The following is a 20,240-nucleotide window of genomic DNA, read 5'->3' as shown; positions in this document are numbered from 1 at the left end:
CCACCATTTCCCCAAACACATCCAATAAAAATTTTGAGATAGCCATTTTGTTTAACGTAGTGGAAAGTTCTGGAAATTAGGTCTTTGAGGATGACAACAGCCCTCAGGGCAAATGGTTGTAATTTATGCCCTGCAGGCATATAGGGTGCTTATAGAGAGCGTTGTCATAGAAACTCAAAAAGGGCTCATTCGATTGTAAATTGAAAGGGCTAATGCCCTTTTTAATAGTCGAAAGTGATTGGAGGGCAACTAATCCCACGCCCACCCTCCCATTTGCCCATTATGTTTAAAAACTAAATGTTGCCTTAAGATTAAATCAAAATGCACTGTGTTAATGCTAATTCCCAATAAGGCATCTCAGCAGTATCCTTAGAGCGACTGAGGGTATTATGTTCAAACTTTCGGGGCTTCTTCTGCTCTTAAAATTGATGTTGTTAAAAATTGCTGAAAATTTTTCTCTTGCATACAAATAGTAGGCCAAACTATAAAGTCTTAAATAAATGAAAAGATTTAAAGTATTATTTTCTTTTTCCCTGAAAAGATTGTGTCGACATAAAACGAAAAAAATTAACTAAAAAAAAACTTTTTCCACAAAATAAGTTTTTCAAAGAAAAGTAAAGAACTTCATTAAACCAAAAAAGGGCAAAAATAAATTAAAATAATCTACCAAGCATGAAACTACCACAAATCAGCATCGATAAATAAATGAAACCCGAAACGAACAGAAATTACAATAAATAACCGAGTCAAACACAAAATGAGAAGAAATTAACATGAGTAGGGCTCAAAACCCCTATGCCTTCCCAAGGCCAGAATATAATTTGCACTTTACAGTGAAAAATACAAATGAATTTGCATTGTCAGTTTAATACATATACTGATATTTAGTAATCAAAATGTTAATATTATTTGATTTATGAAAGTTATAAAAGTTAAGAATTTATATTTTTTCAGTAAAGGGCAAATTGTGTTCTGGCCTTGGGAAGGGATATGGGTTTTGAGCCCTGCTCATGTTAATTTCTGCTTGTTTTGTGTTTGACTCGGTTATTTATTGTAATTTCTGTTCGTTTTGGGTTTCATTTATTTATTGATGCTGATTTGTGGTAGTTTCACGCTTGGTAGATTGTTTGATTTTGTTTTTGCTCATTTTTGGTTTAATGGAGTTCTTTAATTTTTTTTGAAAAACTTATTTTGTGGAAAAAGTTTTTTTAATTAATCAACATAAAAAGTTCGAGGGATTGACAAATTTAATGTTATGGTGCGCATAGGAAAAAAAAGTCTTGATTCAAATTATCATGGTTGCAGCAGTACCTACAACCTATTAAAGAATGAATCACAGCCCATAGTAACCAAAAGCTAAAATACACGTTTTTAAAAAACTGCCTAGTGAACAAAATTGGCATCTGACACTGATTCAGGAATGTTAACTATTATTTCGGTTTGTCTTAAAGTACAAGTTTATTGCAAACAGAAATTGATGGTGATTTCGAAAAAAAGCTTGAAACCCCTCGAAAATGGTGTCAGATCAAAATGAAAAATGTACCATTGGAATAAGCATATTCGGAAACCTTGGGCAGGGAAATTACAGTCCCCCACGTAGAACAATAAGGAGAACCACTTTTTTGCAAGGGAAGCATGATCTGTCTCCGTTATTTCTTTCTTTCTTTTTTTCAGGGCTACCGATTTATCAGAACATCATGGAGAGATGTGCAATGGCTCATTAAAAAGCTATTTCTCATATCTACGTGTTTTTTATAAATTCCACAATCTGCATGTGTCACACGGCACTAAAATGGCACTTGTGTGTCATTTCTCAAGGGGTGAAGCTAGTGGGCTACCAGAACATCGTAGATAGATTTTTAGTAGCTCATATCTAAGTTCTTCCTATAAATTCCACCACCTGCAAGTTCCAAGTGACACTAAAAACGGCATTTTTGTGCTATGTCTCAAGTGGAAAAGCTGGGGCTAGTGGGGTACCAGAACTTTTTAGGTGATGTTTATGGATCATTTGAAAGCTATTGTTCATATCTACCTGCTTTTTATCAATTCTACCACCCGTAAGTGCGATATAGCACTAAAAACAACACTTTAGTGGCACTTCTTGAGTGAAAAAGCTTGGAGGTATAAAACGGTATCATTATAATAATTATGGTCCAAAACCCTTTAATGGAGGTTTGCAAGAGCACCTCCCCTATGTTCCTCCTCGAAGCCCCATTAATAAGCAATGCAATTATGGTCTTACAATCACCAATAGATTAAATTAGGTTATTAGAGCCGTAGTTCTGTTAGTAGAGCGTTTGACTTCAAATTAAAGTGTCAAGCGTACGATTCCTGTTTGGGTATCTTTTTTTTTTAATCACGGTTTCGTCCCTTCTATATGATTATTTTTCTTATAATTCACTATTTTTGTAAATGTCTTATTTTTTAAACTTGTCAAGCATTTTGATTCAAAAAGGGATAGAGGTTATCTAGTTCGTGGTTTATAACTACATTCTTAGTGTAGTTGAAATTACCCAAAATTACGCCCGATCAGTGGCGTAATTTTGTCAAAATCCTGGGGGGGGGGGGCTTAGTTGTTGCCAATTTCCCAAAATCAAGTGAAAATGACAGAAAAAAACTGAAAAATCAGCCATATACTAATAAAAAACGTAAAGATGTACTGAAGAAAACTGACCCGTTTCTGTGAATGCTTGAATTAGCAGGCATATTTTAGTTTTGACAAGATTTTTTGGAGAAACTAAATTTCAGCTGGGGTGGGGGGCAAACCGGAGTCGGGGGGGGGACTGATGTCTGAAAGGAGGAGTTGTTACCGCTTCCTGTTTCAATTATATCCCTGATCCCAACAAATTGCCACTTAGGTGCTGAAGAAGTGGTCATGCGGTTTATGGAACCATTCAAAGATATATATTAAAAGAATGATTACTTATTGTTATATTTACTTATTCAAATTATTTACTTATTCTTACTGTTTAATAGACATGATAAAACTATTCGTAATGTATAATCTATGGAGAAGCTATAGTACTTTTTTATTTGCATTTTTTATGTTATGTTTTTTAGTTGTCAGGTTACATTCCAACTGTTTTTTGTTTGTTTTTGGCTATTCTACACCTGTACGTCTAAAGTTTTTCTTATGTTCAGTAGGGGGGGGGGGTGTCTAGTGAAATAAGTTAGAGATACGAAAATTGTGCTTATGTTTTGCAAATCTTGAAAATCTTCTTTTAGAACGCCAAGGAAATGGATGCGCGATAAAAATCTTAGAAATTATTTCTTAGTGCGATTTTATTTTAATATGGAAGAGGGCATGTTTTCTTATCTGCTCTGCGTGGCATTAAACTTATTTAAAACGTTAAACCGAAACCATTTTCGGTTCCAATTTCGGAATAATCAGCTAGTTCCAAATCCTCTTCTCTGTGCCTAAACCTGTATTGTTTTTTAAAGTATGGATAATAAACTTATTGTCGTAAACTTGACGTTTTGCAGGAATACTCGGCTAGTTCCATATAAATATGGTTCAAATTTCAGATAGTGTAAGAGTATTACAAAAAAGCAGAATTTTCTAACTGTTTATTGATTTTGCTATTACAGTGAATCTTTCAATATACAATGGATTCACATCCATTATTACAATGGGTTTTTCAATATAACTTTCTTCAAAGTCAAATAACTTCTCCAGATGATGCTCCCATCGTTTTAGACTATTTTTTAGGGAAATCTAGAGATCCCCTCAACCTTTTAAAAGGTCCACAAGTACAACTCCTTCATAGTCATAGAAAACGGCTGCCAATACCTTGTTGACAAAAATTTCACACTTTTTTGAATGCCCCCCTCGTACTTTTGCATTTTGTGGTACCGGGAAGGTAAATTTGGAACCAGGAATGATTGAGACGATGAACGTGGAAAGCCTTATTGGTAGCCCATTAAAAATAAATAATAGAAACTTCTTTGTTTCGAAGACAGGTTATACGATATAATTTCACGAAACTTTATAATAGATACGGAAATTGTGCTTAAGTTTCGAAAACCTTGAAAATCTTCTTTAGAAAAATAGATACTTCTACAATATCAAGGAAATCGATGCGCAATATCAATCTTAGAAGTTAATTCTTTGTTTGTAGTTCATTTTTAATATAGAAAGGCTTGAGAGCTAGAATGGAAAGCCGTTTCATAGTGCTATGAAATAACTAACCCTCGTCATCTCAGTTTAGTTTGTTTTGTGCTGGTTTTTCCGAGTTTCCTGTAGTGAGGGTGTAAGTAGCAAAAGACTTAGTGTTCCTGACCTTGCTTAGTGTTATTGTCATGCAAATTAAATACGAGAAGATCACTCTATTTGAACTTTATTCACCTTGCTTGGTGGTGGCGCCATCTATATTTTGTAGCTTACTGGAATTTAGACTTCTAAAAGCGCCACCAGATGGCTCTATTATAGCCACAACATCTATCAAACGCTCTCATCACGGGAAACGTAAAGGTAGACTCAAAAAGGGGATGAAGATACCAGTGTTAATTTCAACTAGGACCAAGACTAAAGCGCTGCCGCGTAGACCAAGTTGCCTAGTACCAGTAAATTGCTTCCTGATCATGAAACGCCGCCTTTGCTCACTCCTTGATGTAGCGAACCGGTTGTGATTAGCAATTGTGACAAAACGCCGCCTGCTTTACGTCCTCAGTGTTTTTCATCTAAAAAAAAGTTGCCTAATATAGGCTACTCGTGTGTAACGCAAGTTCCTTGAACATTAAAATCGACGAACTCGAAGTTATAATCAAGCAGAAAACGCCTCAATCGCAATAATAAGTGAATGCTGGGACAGTACTTCTGAGTCAGCGCACATTAAAGGCTACACAGAGTACTTTAATATTCGTCGCGACCGTGGCCTGAATCGTCGTGGAGGTGGCGTAGGACTTTATTTTCGAGACGATCTACCATCAAAGCTGTTAAGCGATCCAATTGACTCCGACCATGAAATATTGTGGACGGAATGTAAACCAACACATTTATCAAGAAGATTCTCGTGTTTGATAGTCGCTTCGGTCTATTACCCTGAGAGTGCCAGAAACAGGAATGAACTTTTTGAGCACATACAGTTTTTCGTAGACTAAATGCGCCAAAAGTACACCTCTCCTGCCTTTGTGATTGCTAGTGACTTTAACCAAACAAACAAATAGTGGGTTTCCAGTGTCTTGGGTTTGCGGCAAGTTGTCGCAATCCTGACCCATCAGAATGGCAGCATACTTGACTTGATCTTCAGTGTTTCCAAGAGCAAGTTTTCCCTAGTGCTTGGAAGAGAGCATACGTTCGCGCCATACCCAAAGTGAAGGGTCCCAAATCTTGTGACCAACTCCGACCGATCTCAATAGCCCCGAACCTGTCTGAGGTGGCAGAAACGTTTATATACCGCGAGCTGATGTCACAGATTTCTCCTTCTCTTGACCCATATCAGTGCGGATGCTTGAAAGAAAACAGCACAACTGTTTACTTAGTGAGAATGTATCACCTTATTGTCGAGTGGCTTGATCGAGGAAGTGCGATTGTTGATCTTCCCATAGTGGATTACCGAAAAGCCTTTCACCTTATTCGCCATTTCTTAGTTGTGATAAATTTATGTGCGATGGGTGTACGCAAGCATGTTCTCCTTTTAGTGATCAATTTTTTGCAAGACCGTTTCTAGTACGTCTACAGCCTTTTCCTGTAGACACCAATTCAAAATGGGCTGAGCTCACGTGTGGTGCTCCACAAGGCACGAAATTTGCGGTGCTGTTGTTTTTAGCAGTAATAAACTTTGTTCTTTCTGAGTTTGAGGACAGGTATAAGTATGTAGACGACTTGTCAGTTCTTCTGAAATATCTCATTGAAAACTCAGAGGCAGTTCCCCAATTCAGTGATGCAATAATGAGCAACTTTAAAGACCAATGTACTATCAACAGCCTTCAAATAAACGAAGGAAAAACCAAATTCCTTCGCTTTAATCCTCTTAAGAGGGACTTTGTTAGTCCTCCTCCGCTGTATGCTAGTGTATCTTTGGCTGTAATTCTCAGTGTCACATTTAGCGTTGACTGCTCGTTTAGTACTCCTATTGATACAATCACTAAAAGACGAATGGTGGGATGCGTACCCTTATATTACTGCGTCGTTCCCGTTTTTCTGTTTGTCTCAGCTTAATATGGCGTATCATACATATATACGACAAGTTCTCCAGTAAGTTTGCCCTATATGGCGTCTTTAAACCAACAACACATGTTAGCTAGGCACTCAACTAGAGTCACTACAAAAAAGAGCCTTTAAATTTATTCTTTCAGACGCATATGTAAGTTATGAATCGGCATTATCTGTCCTGCAATCACCATCCCTTCACGAACGTCGTTTGGGTTTGATCTGCAAATTTGACCAATTTCTTGTTAGCAGTGAAAAACATAGAGAGATTCTACCACCAGTTATGAAGAATAAAATAAACACAAGGTCAGCTAGCAAACTGAGACTGGAATTGCCTACTCCAAGGACAAATTTTTTCGCCAATTCGTTCGTTCCTCTTTACATGTCAGTGTTTAATAAGTTACAGTCTCGTCTTTTTTCTTTTTTCTTGTTTTCGTTATAAGTACTAGCGCCATTTAGTTGGAATTTTTATTCTAAACTATGATTGCTTGTTTAAGTGAAGCTATTCTATAACTTATTCAGGGTTGTATAAAAATGGTTATATTCACTCCTTGATGATAGTCTATCATCACAGATCAAAACTAAGGTAGATGGTCATACAATAAGGATACAATAATTGATAGTCTATTAGTTTTGTGAGCCACTTGAAGGCAATTACAGACCATAAATTTTGCAAACGAGTGGGCGAATTATATTTCTAATTAACAACGTTCTTAATAAAAATATGGGCAGAGATTAAATAATAATAATAAAAAAGTTTGTCTGAGGGAAGTAAAGAGTTAAGTCGGTCTCGGGCGTATCGGTTTCGAGCGTATCGATATCGTGTGTTTTTTTTTTCAATCATGGTTTAGTGCTTTCTATATGATTTCTTATTAAAACGGGCAAAGATTAATTTAAAAAAAAACTTTTTTTCTGAAAGAAGTAAAGCGCGAAGTTGAAACTTAAAACGAACAAAAACTATGGCTATCTACCATAGCCTATATCGATAAAACTAGTGCAAGTAAGCTAACTGGTGGAATTTCCCTATGTTTGTAAGATTATAGAAAACTAGCGCTTTACTGAAAACACAAAATAATATAGGGGTTTTGGTAGAGTAAAAGCAGCCCATTTAAGGACACTTTTAACAGTATAAAAATAAAGCATCGTAGGATTGTAGCTTTATTTTTTTTTTCGTTTAATTTGGGAGCACTTCTGCACAATGAGCTCAGTCCATTGATTGACTGTCGTTTTGGATCTGAAAAAGAAACTTTATGATTATTTCGTAGAAAGTTCGAAGTGAACCAATCTTGATAGTATTAGGACTAATGACTCACTTCTGAACTTGTATTATAACTTAAAATTCTCCGTTGCGTGAAGCAATCGGATTTCCAGAGTTCATATAGGGTTTATTTATTCTTCATTCGAGTAATACTAGGTGAGACCAAGATGTTACCTGATAAATCAATCCGTTATCTTTGTATGCTGTTTAATAACTTTGCCCTTCTAAAGGTAATATTTATTTTTAGGCCTAAGTTTTTAAGGTAATTTTAATTGTATGCTGAAAGTTATTCTTACATAGTCTTACAGCTAGTGTAAGACTATGAAAAGCGTTATAGATTAGTTTGTTTTGTGAGGGTATGTACTCACTTTCGACTCCTAAATCGAAACGAAACGAAACTGCTGGAAATCGAAGTAAAAGACCGAAAACTCAACTTAATCATCTTCGGATAACCGAAAGAGAAAAACCAACAGTCAGTTCTCACGAATGTGTCTACGTTACTTACATCAAAAATGGAAATGATGGATAAAATCCAAATATCATAGTGCTACCGAGTGCCTCAGAAGTCAAATGTGTCTAGCCGTAAGCTGATCACCCCTCCAGTTTTTTTAACAGTGTCGACAGAAAAAGATATTCTATCAATCTTCAGTTCAGTATCAAAGCTGAAAGGAACTGGGCTCTGGATTTGCACGGACTTGCCACCCAAATTAAACTCTATTAGAAACGAGTTACTGTCTAAGGGTAAGGAAATGCGTGAGAATGGATCCGCACAACTCACACGAGTGAAACAAAAAGGGGCTAAACTCTGGCTAGAGTATAAATCGGATTCTGAGTCGCAGTGGGCAAAAGCATAAGAAATATTAAAGGCGACTAGTGTATAGATATTAGATCAATCCCGCTCTAGATTGATAATTGTTTCGTTTTTGTGTTTGAGATATGTTGATTTTTTATTTTGATGTGTTATTTATATTTAGGCTAGCTCGGTTCAAGTTTATTTTGATTATTTCTACCCCAGTTATTTCTGTTCTACTTATACCTTCTCAACTTTGATCTTCTTCAAGGATTATAAGCATAGTAGGTTTTCATGAATCGGCATTAGTTCGGGCCCCTTATCACCCGGGCTTGCTAGCTCGGGGTGGGATCTACCGAATATTACTTAGTTTACTTTGAGGTTTACAGGTGCGGGGGGGACCAATAGACTGGTGGCTTTGGAGGGGAAATCCCTTAACCTATCTTTACTTTCTGAAACTTTTCATGTATTCGGTCAAAGAGAAAACAACACTTTTTCGAAAATTAAACCGTCATCGTACTTTTCTCCTGGTGAAATAAACAGACTTGAAGATAATTCATTGCGAATCGGGTTTGTGAATGTACAAGGACTCATGAGTTCTATTGATGAACTAACAAATTTATAGCCAGCAAATCAAATTGACATTTTGGGGATTTGTGAAACATTTATTAATGATAAGACCCATTATAATGTGAAAATCCCGGGATATAAATTCATTGATAAGAATCGACTAGTCCATGAAAAAGGTGGCCTTGGGTTAGTTTTGAATGGTGGAGCGCAGTTTGAGCGACTGCCAGAACTGGAAAAATATAATGTTGAAAAAGTGTGTGAAATACTGGCGGTTGAATGTTGGCTTGGGACTAAAAAAATTCAAGTTTTTGTTGTGTATAAGCCCCCGTCGGCCCCAATACCGCTTTTTTGCAATCTCTGAAATCTTTACTAGCATCTTTGGATGATAAGGATCTTGTGGTTATAGGGGATTTTAATATAAATCTACTGGAATTTAAAGAAAATACCCATACAACAGAATTTATTACATTAATGTCATCGAATTCCCTAATTCCTTCGTGCACAATTCCAACGCGTGGTGTATCGAATAGTGCAACTCTCATTGACAACATATTTTAACCAACACCAGCCACGTCTTCAAAGGTTGTTCTGACGGATTTTTCTGATCATTTTTTTTTTATTTCTGATTTGAGATACCAGATTCATAAGATAAAATCACCAGAAACAGCAACCCGGATTATTAATAAAAAAATCTAGTATGTTTAAAGGATAAACTGAATTTAACTGATTGGTCTCCTGTATTTGATACTGATGAAATAAACTCTGCGACGGATTATTTTTTAGAGGGATTTCATGCTGCACTTGATGAGTCGTGCCCAAGAGTAAAAAAAAGAAAACGGAAATATAATCAACCCATCCAACCATGGATATCGCCAGCCCTTTTGACATCAATAAAACATAAAAACAATCTCTATAAAACTTTAATATCTTTCGAAAGTGAAGAAAATAGAAGAACCTTCAAAAATTATAAAAACCTACTTTCAATAATAATACGCACTGCTAAAATGAAATTTTATTTCGATTCTTTTAATGAAGTAAGTAAGTCCCCAAATAAAACTTGGGAACTAATCAACTCATGTTTAAATCGATCGCGGACGTCTTCTTCACCATCAAAAATACGGGATGCCAATGGTAATACAATTGAAAGGGAACTAGAAATGGTAAATTACATAAATTTTCATTTCGTGTCAATCGGGCAGTCAATGGCTAATAAGCTCCAACGTAATATGTACCATGGGTAATGTAATTATCCTACGTACCTAGGAAGTCCTTCTGAGAATTCTATGTTTTTAACTCCGGTAACACAAGAAGAGCTTGCTAAGGTTGTTAAGCTTTTAAATAATGGAAATTCCCCGGGGATTGATGAGTCGTCGACCAATATTGTTAAAGCCGTTTTACCTAGTATTAATAAAGTTATGTGTCATTTAATAAATATGTCATTTAGATCGGGAAATGTTCCAGATTCTTTTAAAAAAGCGAAATTGTTACCGCTATATAAAAGTGGTGACCGGACTAATTGTTCAAATTATAGACCCATTTCTATTCTTTCGGATTTTTCTAAAGTAATGGAACGATGTTATTATAATCGAATATATAATTTTCTCTGTTCAAAAGATTATTTTTCAAAAAAACAATAGGGATTTAGAAAAGAGCACAGTACGCATGATGCTATACTAACTATGATACAATTTATTCATGAGTGTCTGGACAAAAGATGGATCCCGGTGAGTATGTTTTTGAACCTTGAGAAGGCCTTCGATTCGTTATGCCATGAAATATTGTTGTATAAATTAAACTTCGGTGGGATACGAGGACCAGCGCACGATTTTATCGCATCTTACCTAAGTCGTCGCTCCCAAGTGACTATGATCAACGACATAGTTTCGGATCCATGTCTGTTGTCAAATATTGGTGTCCCGCAAGGTTCAATCCTGGTACCACTGCTTTTTATAATATATATAAATGACCTTCCATCAGCGACAGAAAACCTTGGTCTGAATGTTCTTTTCGCTGATGATACCGGATCATCACTTACTGGATATTCGGAAGAGGATCTCAATGAGAAGCTGCAAATCGTATTTTCACAACTTCTTGTACGGCTAAAAGCTAATCGTTTGTCACTAAATGCATCAAAAACCAAATTTATCATTTATAGTAGAATTGGGCAGAATGCACAAGGAATTTCAACAATATTTGATCATGCTTCAAATATTCAAATTCAAAGGGTAACTTCGTTCCGGTATCTGGGTATTATTATTGATGAAAATCTGTCATATAATGAACATTGTAATAGATTACGGGTTAAAGTTGCTCATGGGGTTGGTATAATGCGAAGGTTTCAGCATTTTTTTCCATTTGAAATCCTACGTCTAATTTATTTTGCGTTGGTTCATTCCCATCTTACGTATTGTCCTCTGATATATTTGGCAACATTCAGATGTCATGTGAAACCGATAAAAATTCTTCAAAACCGGGCTCTTCTAATTTTAAAGAATTATTTACCATCACCTTCTTCGTATCCTAATAAGAGTAAAACTGAAACTCTATATCTTGTAACTAATATTTTGCCTGTTTCACAGATATTCACCCTCAGTTCTTTTTTATTAAAGGTAAAATATGACCGGTCGGAACTACCTACGTACTTTCGTTCGAATAATTGTTTCCCTGTGCAACATGCCCATTCTTATGAAACCCGACATAAATGGAACATTCAGCACCTAAAATTAAGCACAGAGAGATCACGGTTCTCGCCATTATTCTCAATCACGGGTTCATGGTGTCTTCATCTACCATTTATTGATTGCAGCAAATCTCTTCCAATTATAAAAAAGCAACTTCATTCTATCCTTATAAATAATTTTAAGAATTAATAATATATTGAAAATCTGGGTACATTTGATAATATTGTTTTGTTGGGTGTTTTGCCCTGTGAGTTGCCGGTCATCGGTTACCCTTATTCGCCCATTGTTTTTTTTTTTATTGGTATTTTCGGTGGATCTTTGCCCGGTGTCGGTGGGTTTGTGGGGTGGGTGCCCGTCTATTGGTGAGTCATGGAATAACTCTTATTTATTTTTTTGTTGTCAAACAGGTTTATTCCGATTAATGTACCGGGTTTTTTGTCATTCGACCTTGTGTCTCCGGCGTTTACCCTCTATTTATGTTTATTTTGTACAGATATTTTAAAATTAAACCTTGAACCTTGAACCTGCTACGCCTCGGTCATCTTTGCGATGAGGGATGGTGCAAATTGGTGTACCTGCCATTTGCTTCCGATGCATTGGAGGGTGCGGAAAATTTGGTTTCATGTTCGTTACGGAGAGGGAAGTACAAGTAAAAATAGGTTGCTGGCGATATTTTTGGTTAAGGAGTTAGAAACTTCTGCAAATTGATTTATCTAGTATTTGATCGAAATAATCAGGAAAACACAATTCAGGGACAAGTGAGGGGCTTTAGCTGATATTCGGTTGTTAGACGACCGTCATGTTCATAAAGGGACTAGCGCACCTTTTTTTTCACTTTTTGCAGTATCTATCTATGGTAGTATTATTATGAAAACGGACGGGTGGTTTTATAGAATCAACTAAGTTCGACCAGATTGTATTCCAAGTTTTAAGATTTTTCATGAAGTACACCATTTAATCATTTTTGAAGGGATAACAGCTTCAGTTTTGATGTACACATTGAAAGAAAAAATTCGGACTTAAAGTATGAGACAATGTAGAGCCTTAAAAATAATATTCGGGTGTTAGACCGTGGTCATGATTGTCGTTGAAGAGCTGACACCTTTTCCTAATTGGTGTTCATATTACTCGTTTCTAATATGCATATTATGCTAATAAAGTAATTTTAAAATTTTTTTTGTTTCCGATAGATTTGAGGGTAAGAAAATTTGTCTTCATGCGGCTACGCAGCATTTACAGATAAAAAATGTGTCTCAATGGCCGCAGAGTAATTGCAGCAACATTATTTCGAAAAGTTAGTGATGGATATATAATGTTAATTAGGCACTAGAGTTTCCAAATTATTTGCAATATATCGGGAACGGATTGAGGATTGAGTTGAAATTTTCAGGGATTGCTTCTTAGGGGGAGGGGGGGGGGTCAAGGTGGACCTCATAATTTGACTGAAATGAAGGGGAGGGGTGAATTAGAAGAAAATATGTATGCAATTCATCGAAACAGTATATCTGTAATACCTCAGAATGGCTTGAGGGATGATTGAAAATTTCAGACGCTATTAGGGATGGGTAGGTTATGGCGACTTCAAATTTTATATTAGGAGATGGGGAAGGGGCTTAAATATTTTATTTTCCGATCCATCGAAACATTTTTGTACCATAAGCTTCTATGGGACTTAAATCTGTGCAATCGAGCTGCAAGATAAATGAAATTTAACTATGTACGGCCAGATTAGGAAAATAGCGGATTTGCAATTCCTCGGGAACAGCTCGGTGTATCAAGTTAAAACTTTCAGGGAGAGTTGGGGGAAAAGTCTACGTTGAACTATGACCTAGGGAGAGAATAAGGTTAAATCAAAAGATTCTATATGCCTCTAAGCTTTCTAAAAACAATGTCTACAGTACCATGGGAGCCGTTTGTGGATGGAGTTGAAACTTATATATATATTGTAGAAGAAGGCTGTAGGAGAAGTAAAGACAGCTTCTATGAGACTTAAAATCTGTTACGGTTAAGTAGCGAGGCAAATCAAAGACATAGCGTATTGCCAGATTATCAAAATATCACATCTGCTGCATCTCGGGAGCAGCTCGGGAGATGAGGCTGAAACTTTCAGGTAGCGTAAGAGAAAAAGGAAAAGGAATAGGGGGTTTTCAAATTGTGTGCGGAGGCGGAGGTAGATTAATAATTGAGAAGTATCTGAGTCACCATATCTCTTCAGTCCTTGGTTTTATTAAGCATGAACAGGCTTTTGATTCAGTTGACAGAAAGGCTTTAGTGAAGGTCCTATCCAGGTACTTCATTCAACAAAAATTTAGGATGGAAGAGACAAGGATTTTTTTTATGAAGATGCGGAAGCTATTTTTCAAAATTTAGGGGAGAGGGGCAATTTTTTCAATCGAAATACCAGAAAAGATACGTAAAAATATGGGGGGTTAGAAATATTCTGGGGCTGGTAGCAAGGCTAGTAGTTGCTCTTTGTGAAATCAGGAATCGAGCAGGTTTGTGTTTTATCATCCAGGGGCGGATCCAGGATTTTTTTAGGGGGCGCAAAATAGGTTGATCCGATAAAATTGCGTATGGTGCAAGTTTGATTAACGCAAACTTGCGTTAATTAAGTAAATTACACCACTTTAAACTACGTTAGGGGGCGCGCGTCCCCCTCGCCCCTCTGGATCCGCCACTGCTATCCCCATTTATGTAGGTTATTTTGACAGAATTTGTCTTAAGGAATGTGTTTAAAGCTATGGGAGAGTATGGTATTCAATGAGAAGGTAAGACTCTCTTAGACTGAGATTGTGCAGATTGTCTGAGTGCCTTGGATAAGAATGTTAGTGAAATAAATGAATTATAGTTTTTTTTTTAATCGGAATGCAAGAATTAACGTTAAGAAGACAAAGTCGCTCTGACTAGGAATGAAAGAGGGGAAATAAGTGATTTCAGGTAACGAGAAATTCAGTCAGTTGGATAGTTTCTCCTTTGTGGACAGCCTTAGTAGTAAGGGTGTACGCAATAGTAGAAAGGGGGGTAAAGGTCGTGACGGGGCACCAAATATGGGCATAGAGTCCCTAGGGAGATGGTTTTCTCACTGAGAATGAAAAAACAGAATTTTTCTCACTTGAAAAAACAGGAATTTTCTCACTTTTATGGATGTTTCTTGGACGGTTATGAGTGTTGGTCAATTTATTTGATGTTTTTCATGGATGTCAACATCAATTTATGTCTGTTTTATGGTTTTTGTCAGTGAGAATGAAAAAACTGGAATTTTCTCACATTGATGGATGTTTTCTGGATTAAGGAGTCTAACGGGGACCTGTGTCAATGACACTTCCTTCTCAGCCAATCAGCGAGTCGGTTTACATATTAGCAGTGGAGGGTATATGAGGAAAGGATTTTTGCTATAGTTTTTATTAGTCTGTGAATAGAATTCAAAGGAGTGAAAAGAACAGTTTTGACTTTACTCATTTGGATATATATATTTGCGTGCTGTTGATGATTGGAATGTGTAACTCCTTAAAGGTAGGTAGTGGAACTAAAGACAATAATACAAGAGCACATCACACTGTTGTGGAAATCACGAGAAGATCTTAATTTTGTCCGGACTGAGACAAAGTATATGCAATTCATGTGTTATCCTTGAGCAAATTTAAAATTGAGGATCAATTATGTTTCGCTGCAAAAGTTGATATAGCACATGTGAATAGACTTCAATGTGCTTTAAGTGCATTGGTGAAACATATCGAAGACAATAAACTGTATCGCTAATTGTACATGCTTACTATTGTTATTGTTGTAATTATTCAATAAAATTGTTTCGAAATCGAAAATGTTCCCTTTCTTTTCTGGTTAGGGCTAACGAATCAGGGTCAGTCTAGAGTCAGCAGTCAGAGTGAAAGGATTGAAAAATGAAATTTGAGAAAGAGAGAATTAGATCAAATCTAGTGTTTATGGAAAAACATTTGATTTTGGATTATGATTTTCTCGAGTTATCTCTTCAACGCAGGATATTCTCTCATCAGGGAACACTTGACAATATAATGAGGACTGATTCTCCCCCATTGGACTATTGTATGAAACTTTTAAAATGTGACTCAAGTGCTTATACTCAATTTATTGATATATTAATTGGAACAAAGCAGAATCATATCGTGGATATACTTTTGAAAACATTGCCAATGGATTCAATGTAGATGGCTCCTCCTTCGAAAGAGGTAACGTCACAGAGTTACTCCTCTCCCCATTCCCCTCACTGAATTTATCGAGCGAGGACGATCAGTTTCGTTTTAGCTGTGAGAGAGTTGACATCGGAAACCGAAAAAATGTTCTATACATGTCCATTGTGCATGTACACTCTTGGCAGTTGGACTCAATGTGAGAATTGTACAATTATTGATGACTATAGTGAAAAGTGTAAATTATGTAATCCTTGTAAATTACATAGAGGCTATGCAGTACAAATTAAAGGATGTAATTCATGTCTTGAGGAGGTGTGTGACTCTCACCCTAGAGGGCACCTGTGCTCCAATTGTCACTACGATAAATGTGATCAGTGGGAGAATACTTACCCCGCTATGATTGGAAAGAATCCCACACGTGATTTTAGTTTATTTCTACGAGATTGGTATCGTTTTGGATTTAAATTATTCTGGGAAGAGGAATATGGTCTACGATTTAACTGTTGGGGTAACAAGACAATTTGGTTTCTACGTCATCGTTGTGATAACACTGCCTACTATGACTAAAAGCCAAGTGATTTTTATTTGGCAGTTACTGAATGTGATTCACCATTTGAAAACACTGTATGTGATATTGCTTCAAATAGACAGATTGAAACTCGTGAATTTCATAATATGAATTAATATAGTATAATTGATTATACAAAGACATATGACAAGAGTGAAGTTACATTGTACTGTATAAAATGTGACCCTGACTTTGCAGTCAATCAAGATCGATATACAGTGAATCCAAATGATTTAACTGAATTAGTGGTTAACGACAGTTGCCTAAACACTGAAGAAGAAGAAATCTAAAGTGAAGATTTAAAGACATTGTTGTATATATATATATACATTTCATTAATAAACAAAGTCACAAAATATTTTTAAGCACTTTACTCTTAGGACTCTGAAATCAACACTGTATAGGTCCGAGAGGATATTTCCCACTAGAAAGTCATTCAGACGTGGATTATCACTATAAATATGGAGAAACTGCTTGTAAGTATAGCCGCGACATCGGAATACAAAATATAGTATTGCATGGAAGCCACGGGTTTTAGTCGTTAGATCCTTCACCCTCTTCCGATTTTGAATAATAGTTTTTCCACTGCTCTCAATATAGTTGCTGATGTGGGGTGTGTAAAATGTATAGGGTAGACCAAGAGGATCAAAAAATTCAATCGTCTTAATTGTTTGAAAGATGCACAGCCAATGACCCGTCAGCACAGTCGATGGGCTGCTATTAACAATAATCAAGGTATTGTTGACACTTTGAATTTTTCCAAGAAAGTCTGAGGGTAGACAATAGGAATTGTATTGTGACATGTAGGAGTCCATATTAAATTCATTGATTATTTGACTGGTGTTCATGGTGCCAAGTCTAGTAGAACACTACCTTCGGCAGTGATTTCCCAATAGGTTTCATATTGATTTAGTGAGATTAGTGCGATACTCTCAGCCAATGGGTCGGCAAATGTACACTCTAAACGCACACTCCCCGTACGTACTATACTCATATCTTGTGTTCCAGACAAATCCAGTACAATGATACCATGTGTTTTAGCAAACATATTTTCGGTTATACCATTTTCAAATAGTTGCGAATCATGATCTAGGGTTTGCATGGTCAACTCATACAATGTTCTATAGGATTTATCAAAGGATAGATTGAAGAGCGGGATGCCGTTTACTTTGAAGACAAGAGATGAAAGTCCAAACATCTCGAATTTATAGGGGAATCCAGTCCATGATCATATTGCACTAGCGCTTTTTACAAATACCAAAGCGAGTTTCGAAGGAATTTCGCCATTGATAAAGGATGAATCAGTGAAGGTGCGTGACCCCATGGCAATATGATGTTGAGTGGTGATTGTATGAGGAACAAGTAGTTTAATATTATTTCCATTGGCTCTCAGTTTTTCCACTGCCAAAGCTACAGAACTCATAACTTGTTGTTTGCGTACATGAAGTATTGCCGAGGTGAGGGAGAGACTTACATCAGGATTGGAGGCAAGTTCTTTTCTCAATATGAGATTAGAAGGTGCAAGCGTCAGTTTTATATCCACTTTAACATTGGGCGGCAGCCATTGGGGTATATTAAATATATTTTTATAGATATATTTTTCCAACTAGATGTAATTCACTAGTTGTAGCATTTTTAAGTGCATCTGTACTATCAGTATTAGTAATATATTCATATCCATTGGAGGTGCCTCTCAATTCCTTGTATGACTTGGGTGTCATCAGCATGAATTGCATATAGCTTGTATAATTTGAGAGATTGCCGGAGACAACTTTAGAAAGCGTTTTGGGAGAACTTAAACTTTTCGCTTCATCAATATTTTCTTATACACCTTTCAAAACTTCATCAATTTTGAAAGTAAACACTTGGTGTAATGTCCACTCTTCATTCTTAAACAGGAAGGTGAATCAATTCGTTTTTTATTTTGACTAGTAGCCACAGGTATTGTAAAAAAATTGCTGCTGCTGCTGCTAGTATTTTCCAAAACTGAATCTTCTTCTTTTTTAAATGGTGGTGTTGTTGCTGGTGTTGGAAGAGGACTATATTCTCTTAGTTTCTTTAGAATTTGTCTATTGCCAATAAGACTTTTGGGGAAGTTTGATACACTTAGAAAGGTGTATAGATTATTATCAAATGATAAAAATCCTTTACGACTCGTCACCATATCACAAATTAAAGCAACTAGATTAAAACTTTTCCCCTGAATTATAGTTCGTATCCCGGCGCTATCAACTTGGACTTGATCACTACCAATTCCCAACACAAGATATGATAATACTCTTTTACTCTGTTCTCGATAAGTCAGTGGCAATTTATTTCCAATTTTTAATACCACTGAATTCAAATCCTTTTCCTTTGATGCTGCTGAAGAATATTGAGGAGATGTTTCCTGTTTAGAGCGATCAGTGGTGGCGGTGGGTCTCTCACGGTAAGGTTTATGTTTGTCCACACGTCGCAATGCATCTTGAAGTAAAAGCAGTTTTTTGTGATCGGCAATATTCTCATCATTAATGAATTTGCTTAGATTGTCTTCAAAATGTTCGACGGGCGAGAGGACAAGTTCAAATGGTGTCATTTTATAGGGTATAGCCATTTTCTAGAGAAAACAGACTGAAAGTCCTGCAATTACTGGCAGTAAAAGTGTAAAAAAGCTAACGCCTGCTTGAGGGAGACGTTTTCTAAAGAAAATTTTTACCCTGTTTTTAAAATCAATTGCACGCACATTGAAACGATGATGCTTTTTTTGCTTTATAACACCATCTGGCAGTTGAAAATTGCCCTCAGTTTAATTTAAAAAAAGTTCAGATATTAGATTAATGAAATCATTGTCACTACCATGTTTGAGTATGGCCTTCCTAAGCAAGGGTTTTGAAGTGCCTAAAACGGAAAATAAATGCCGTTGTTCGTCTAGTTTCTTCAGTGTCATAATGGCAACTAATAGCCTTTTCTACTGTTCACCGGAAGATATACTGTAATTTCTCTGTCGAAAATTTCGGTGACTACACGTAGATCCTCGGGTGTTCTCTGATTAAGATAAAGCAAAATGTAACCGTAGGGCTTATTAGTCGCCTGAGTGTACGCTGACAACAGAAATTTAGGGGCGCCGGGGTATATCTGTTTATTGAGAGTTATGAGCGAGCTAGAATCACGAACAACTCGATAGATAATATAGTAGGTGCAATTCAAAGCAAGGGTTCGCATACATTTCCTTTGATGAAACAGATTGTGTAGAACCAGGGTTATGGAAATGTGTTCATGGTGGGAGCGAACGGTGAACATTGTTAGCATTTCCTTCGAGAACTGTTCAACGCATTCAGACAAATTGTCAATAGTCAACCATGAGTTTGGTTCTATACTATTGAAAACATCAAGCCCTCGTTTGACCTGTATTGGTCTGGTTGTCGTAATTGTTTTTATTTTATCATCGGACCTGCCAAATACTATAGCAATAGTAGATTTTTTTCGGCTTTTCCAAAAACATTTTCTTGCAATTTCGAATTATTTTAATTAAAAGTGTTGTTTTCCCCGACATTGAGGGACCACACAGAAACGATCTGAAGGGTGTTTTAAATTGATACAAGCTGCTGCTGATGTTGACAACAGTCGGACTACACCTAACTGTAAATCATACGTGTCCAATGAATAAGTAGTAGTAGCAGTAATTTTCACATCGATATATCTAGTACGTTAACAAGAACAGCAACAAAAAACAATATTTAATGACAGCATTTATTTCGGCAAACTGAAAATTATTTCTGCTAAACATTAGCAGCAATGATAAGAATGAAACTTTATGTTCAACAATAACAGTTGAAAATATTCCATTACAGTTTTTTTTTCGGCAATATGAAAACTCAACTTTTTCAACATGAACAATTGACAACGTTAAAACTCACACTTTATGTACAAAAAAAACACTTTTGGTCCATCAACAGCAATAACACTATCTGTACAAAACTTAATGTCCATCAACATGAACAACACTTATTGTCTTTAAAAACACTTTTTTTGTCCATCAACATGAACAAGAGCAACAACAACACTTTATGTACA

This window comes from Artemia sp. Qi Xiang Cuo, chromosome 3 (genome assembly GCF_049724085.1).
Source record: "Artemia sp. Qi Xiang Cuo chromosome 3, ASM4972408v1, whole genome shotgun sequence".
NCBI lineage: Eukaryota > Metazoa > Arthropoda > Branchiopoda > Anostraca > Artemiidae > Artemia > Artemia sp. Qi Xiang Cuo.
Note: the sequence above shows the minus strand (reverse complement) of the source record.